At 42.2% G+C, this 6,558-nt stretch overlaps 1 pseudogene; it reads left to right on the forward strand.

Annotated features, from left to right (window-relative positions):
• The first annotated feature begins 1,112 nt into the window (after positions 1 to 1,112).
• On the forward strand, positions 1,113 to 3,643 carry LOC131687439 (uncharacterized; annotated as a pseudogene).
• Positions 3,644 to 6,558: the final 2,915 nt, after the last annotated feature.

The raw sequence follows: 6,558 nt of genomic DNA on the forward strand, positions 1-6,558 counted from the left end.
TCATTGATACGCTCTTTATATGGTGAGGTTGGCGGTCCCATCTTATGTGTTTGCATACACTCTTCAATACGACGTACTAGCTCCCTACGCATCTTCTTTTGATCCTCACTCACTGCCTGGCAGCGTTTCGCTCGATACCAGTAATGTAGTAACCGCGACTCAAATCGTGGTTCAACACCAAACCGATTTAACGATCTAAACAAATCCGCGACTCTCCCAGAAATATGGGAAAATTCCTCCGAAATATTTAACGGCGAACGATAGTTTTGACTATTTTTGACATCGGACTTGAACAACGTCCTTAAAAGTCTCTGTTTACCAGCAAGATCAAGTTCAAGGTTAGTTGCCTCCAACTGACCTCTGATCATAAGTTCATAATCAACTTCTTCAGAGTTCAAATGTTCAGAATTAGGAAATCTATCCATTTTGTACGTGGATATGAAGTAGTATTTATTTATATAATTTGTATTAAGTATAATGAAACGTAGTGAGTAAATCGTGAAACTACCTATACCAGAAAATACCAAAAAATAGTTTACTGCAAAAAAAAACTGTTTAATTCACTTCAACTCATAATTCGCTTACAAAAAAAATATTTATTTCACATTTCGGGTCTCGAACCCAGGCCTTCCAACTTGCTAGTTAATTTCCTCGCAGCGCGCTAACCAACATGGTCACTGCCTATCCTGTCTCTCTCCCTTCCCAAAGCATATCAAAAATCTAACTACCTAACGTGGTGTTCATCCGAAAATGAGTGGCTCAACTTACGGTGCGTGCATATACAGTCGGCGTGTTTGCGTGTAATACAGCGATTTCATCGCTGACCTAGGATTTCCACGGGGTGGGAAAAATAAAACCGCCGAACAAAAAAATTGATAATCGGGTTTCGAACCCGGGCTTTTTGAGCTTGTCACGAAAACGCTGTCACTTAGCTCACTGAACCGGCATTTGCGGGTTTAAACAAAATTGATCATGCGCATGTCAAAAAAAGGAAATGAGTACTCACACTACCATGGTTTTACGTGGGTCGCTCGAAAATCCAGTCCGCTGGAGATGCTGATCCGGTTGCCACAAACGATTTGCCCGGTCGTTTGCTGCCAGAGTCTGACCTGATGGAGGTCACTGCATTACATGTTTCCCACGTGGGTTGTTCGATAGTCGGTGCCCAGCAACTGGACGTATGCTGGCAACGACGCTGCTCCCTAGCTAGCGCGAATTTGACGGTCGTCGCTCTTCCGGATGGTTCACCGGGAACTTTGTAGCTAGATGGCGGGGTCAGAAGCGGTTGCTGACGGATGATGATCGGTGTGACGGGATGCTGCAGCTTCAAACCTTAATTCGGGAATACCGACTCTAAACCACTGCTTCGATATGCGGGAAGCCACTTAACTTGTACGAGTTAGAACTATAAAACCACACCGAGGCGCGAGAAAAAAAAACTAAACCACTCCTGCCTCTTCCACGATCCAGAACAAAGTGAAAAATCAGATCTTTGGAGTCCTCAGTTTAAAGCATGAGTCATATCTTCGTGACCGGAACTACGCAATCGTTCACGAAATTACGCAAGTTTCCCCGAAGCCTTTTTTTGTATACGGCTTCAATTTCTTTTGAATATCCCCAGACCTCGATCCCCTACCACCAAATCCCGGGTGCTGCCGACTGGCTTTCAAAACCCAGAGACAAATAGTTTCCCCTCCACTATAGCTTATTCTGCGGTTAAAGGTCGCAGAAAGGGTTATCTCAAAAGCGGGGCGACGCCTGCGTCGCGACCACCCGCCAAAAGTAACTCGGCTCCAACCACGGCTGGATCCGGTGGGTGCTCAACCACTCATCTGACAGTTCATTCGAAGGAACTCCAACCAACCACTCACTCTCATTCACATTTCGGGAGAAATTACAGAAGCTTTTACCCATGCTGAGCGGACCAGTTATTCGAGGGGCCGCTCGATTTTATTTACATTCATATCGTAGTACTACACCTCGTATTCCAATTGGGGAACTCTGGCAGATATGTGCAGTTATGGCGCGAAGGGATTCTTAATCTGGCTAAGTATCACTGCTACCATGTATCTGATAGTTTTGAGACGGAACAACATTCCTGTTCCTGCAACACTTTCTTCTTGTTTGATGCAAAATCTACTGCAAAGCTCGCTGTTACCTAATGCGAACAACTACAAAATCAACACAGTGGTAGCGGCGGGGGTGCTAGTACTGGCAACGTTGGAACTGGTAGAATCCATCAACAGCACTCGTGAGCGAACCGGTCCAAAGGCAGCCGATTTACTACATCTAGAAAAACAATACAATACAGATAACGGCACGCAGGTCACTGTCGTCAAAAAGTATCAGCGTATTCTGTTGCATCCAGAACCACTCAAACTGAATCAACTGCCATCGGCTAATAGTACGACTACGTTAATATTAATAATCACGGTCAGCGGAAGAAAATGTCCAACGGATCTGACATCGCCTTCTCATCAACCGTAGAAAGCAAAGCACTCGAACGAATCGGTAATGCCTCCAAATGATTTAAATAAGGTAAATTGAATTAAAATCAAACATCAATACATAACGGATATAGTTTAATGTTTGCACTTATCCAGAAATGGAACGCATTCAGTAAAGAATGGACCAAATTCACAGAATTTCCTATATCTAACGTCTCTAGTCCCAGACTGATCAACTTTGATATGCAGGGTACGACGCAGGCAATAGTTTCTGATCCTCAAATTTCACATTTAGTACCACTGAGAATTCGCACGGTACACACGCCGGCATACCAAGTACATCGTTCTTAAAGTGATTTTCGTTCTTTCGCAGGTGCTGAAGCAGCTAACTATAGCAATCTAGTCTACAGCGACGTGGTAGTATATTGATTGTTCAGCGGGACGATTCTAGTTCAAAACAGCTCCCACAACCGGTGTACAATCAACGTGATTCACTGACTAGTGGGGATTTCCGTGCTATACAGAGACCTCAACCGAAAAAGCTTCTATCGAAGGGAGTTGGCGCCATTCTGCCTCCTGCACAACAAGAACAAAGTATAGCATTTTTCAGTGGTTCGGCAGGATCAGCATCGCTTGATGCGGCCACCTGTAATCGTGTCATTAACAATATCACTGGACAAATACTGCCAGTAAGAAGAGTCAACCTCCATCACCATTACCACCACCACGGCCAGTCCAACACCCTCACACAAGAAGCAGCAGCTTGGATTAGAACAAGTATGAGCTAAATACAGCAGTGGAGCTAATGCTAGGCTAACAAAGCTGCTAGACGACCAATCACGAATGCCACCTCCACCGGAGGTTCCACCGCGCGTAACGCCAGATTCCAAACAATCCCCAGCACCTGGATTTGATGGTTTCGCGCATCTTCCCATTACTGCGGTTGTGTGTGGTTCTCTTATGGTAAATTTACTGACTGTAAAGTGCGAAACTGGCAATATTTCGCTTGCTATAACACCTGAGAAACGAAACACTCATTATGCTGATATACTTAGGTACAGATGCGTAACGAATAAATTAAATACTTACTGTACATATGAAAAATTATTCCGACAGTTCATCTTGGATGTTGTGTCAACATTGTTGAAAGGTCTTGTATATTATGGATTTAGCCCAAAACCTTGATCTGCTTTTTATGATTATGTTTGGCTGCCATCATCGTTAACGAACGACTCACCCAGTACGCAGTCCCCAGAAAACTACATACCAGATATAACCTGAAGGAACGGACGTAATTCGATACTTCACGTGCCAATAACTTGACCTAAACGGTTATCTGGTACCTGCTCGTTGATGCTACAAAAATATTTGTTCTGTGCGAATTTAACCGCAAGGATCATAACATAACATTGCGCAACATAGTGAAGATAAAAACGAAGAAGTGACACATAGATGTGATTAGTTTTATGTACGGTTATCCAAAGAAGAAAATCTTGTCAAGCTGTAGTTCTCGCTTTAGATAGCACTTTTAACTTTCCAACAGTAATAGACCTTTCTCGTCAAAAAATTTTATATGATAGGATGCTTCCTTTTTTATTCCCAATTCGTTACTGCCGATTGCCGCGATGATTTGGTACCTCTAACTATTGAAAAAATCAAAAATAGTGCAAGCTGCTCATTTAACCCCATATTCTGAATACCTATCTTGCCTTGTTTCCCCGTATTTTTACACCATTTGGATGAATTTACTGTGGGGAATACTAAAAGGATGCCAGATCTGCATATATATTAGTAAATCTGCAGATTTTGCATTTTCACTGCAGATGTTTTGCAGATTACAAATATTTAGCAGAACAAAGCCTATGCCAGCCAATTTATACACAAGCCTTCAACATTTTTGATCATTTAAAATATATACATACTACATTTCTATGTCCAATTTATTGAAGATTTTTGTAGCAATCTGCAGACTTTTATATTTTTACTGCAGGCTATTGTTTAAATAGACCTGGCATCACTGATGCTGAAATGATTCATTCATATACCTGTCAAAAACATAGAGCATTGCATGAAAAGGTATAACCTCACTTTTCTGACAGTTCAGTGTGCTTGTTTACCTAAGACTTGTTTACATGGACTTTTAAAATTTACATTACTTGAATACTTTCGATGCTCTTTGTTCATACATTGACCAATCGGCGCTGGATGTAATACCCGGTGACATATGCTGAATCACAAGATCAAGTATTGGGCTATAAAACGATTGCTTTCTGGATGATGGATAAGGATTTGTACACATTTGTTTGTTTGCTCGTGGGTTAAGTCCTAACAAGATGATCCGATTGATTACTCATTTTTAGGTGGTGAAGTTTACCTGAACTTTATAGGTAACGAATTCGGTCGATGATAAGTTGTTGAAATGATCGTGCAATGCCCAAACCGAATAACGTTTCCATTGGTCAGAATGCCTACCAGCGTATGATAGCTGCAAACATGAGGACAACAAGGTTATCGCTTTCGAATGGAACAATTATTTATTATTCGTGTTCAACTTCCATTACAGCAAAAGTTTCGTCGATTGACGATTATCGCATTGTCGTTGATTTAGCCGGCAAATGCAAAACAGTGCTAGGCACTGACGATAAAGAGTAAGAAGGATTTGATAGGAGTGATAAGAATGCAGAGCATTATGCATTCTGGAAGAATATCAGGGAGGAGAAATTATATGTAAATTTATATTATATCCCGAGTTGCCATCATTTTTGCACCGCAATAAAGCTTTCTGCAACTGCTGTCGTGTTCAAATTGGCAGGAAATAACTAGGCAGCGAATGATAAATTGCATAGTCAATTTATTTACTTTTTCGGAAGGATAAGTAATTAGTATGTTGTGAATATATATGTGTCGCCGGTGCCGTGTGTTATGGTGGTACCGGACGGAACCGTTGGTCAGCAGACCGTCCTTGTCGTACTGGTCATAGATGCGACGTTTTTTCTCATCTGATAGCACTTGACATGTTTCGGAGATCTGTCTTAACGCTCTCTACTTAGCGCAGGATACGCGAAACCGCTGCTAGCTTTCGAAAGAAAATTCCTAGCTGCTGCTACTCTATCAGTCTCTCTCTCTCTCGACTGAGGACTACAATTTCGGTCGACTAAATTGTGCTACGAAAATTGTACTTCCTGGAATTTCACCTAACGAGATCAATTCATTGTGAGAAATTTCGCTACGTTCCAATATTGCTTGCCTCTGTAGGTGATGATGTGTGTGAATTCACTTCGGCAGCCAGGTCTTATGTTTTGGGTAATTTTGCTATCTTATTCTGCTGAATAAATCATCTAACTAAAGCCTCTACGTTATACTATGGTCACTTTAAAAACGCATTGCTATTTAATCTTGTAGCTGTTGGCAAGTCAGTCCTGGCACTGTTCTCGACTAATCCTGGCACTATACCGCTGACGTCGCACTTATTACGGTGATCAAACTTGGCGAGAGCGGCAGTGGTTTCGTCGGAATTGTTCACTCGACAAGCAGGAAGTGCAAGGACTCTGCTACTTTTGCCTGAGCCCCTCGTTGAAACCTTCGTCCTGTCGGAGTGTTAGCTTCTTCCGATACCGGAGCGTATTGCTGAACCGAAGCAGTCTGCTACTGGCGCTGCTTCCTTCGAATCGGAATCGCTGAATATTCCCGTTAGCCGAATGTCCAACGTAGCCGAAGGCCAACCGATTGCAGCAACACCACCAACCGTAGCTGAAATTTTGGCCTTTAATCCACCCTGCCATTGACATAGCGACAGACGAGTGCGGCGCAGGTTGGACCATCGGTTGACTCGGTGCCGGACAGGGCGAAACAGCTGCATCAGGAGCGGACCTAGTATTGGGTGTAAAGGTCATCAATTGCCATAGATCACCAAAATGCTCTGCGACTAACATTGTGAACAAAACAAACCAAACGAAATTGATCGCAACAACGATAAAATAATCTAAATTCTACCCAAACATTTGAAAATGAGAAAAAGGCAAAAGAACACGCAGAAAAATTTAGCATATTTAAACCAAAAATATGCGTTATTGAATTCAATCAATTATTGTTTATCACTTTAACTAACAAA

The sequence above is a fragment of the Topomyia yanbarensis genome, chromosome 3 (assembly GCF_030247195.1).
Source record: "Topomyia yanbarensis strain Yona2022 chromosome 3, ASM3024719v1, whole genome shotgun sequence".
Taxonomy (NCBI): Eukaryota; Metazoa; Arthropoda; class Insecta; order Diptera; family Culicidae; genus Topomyia; species Topomyia yanbarensis.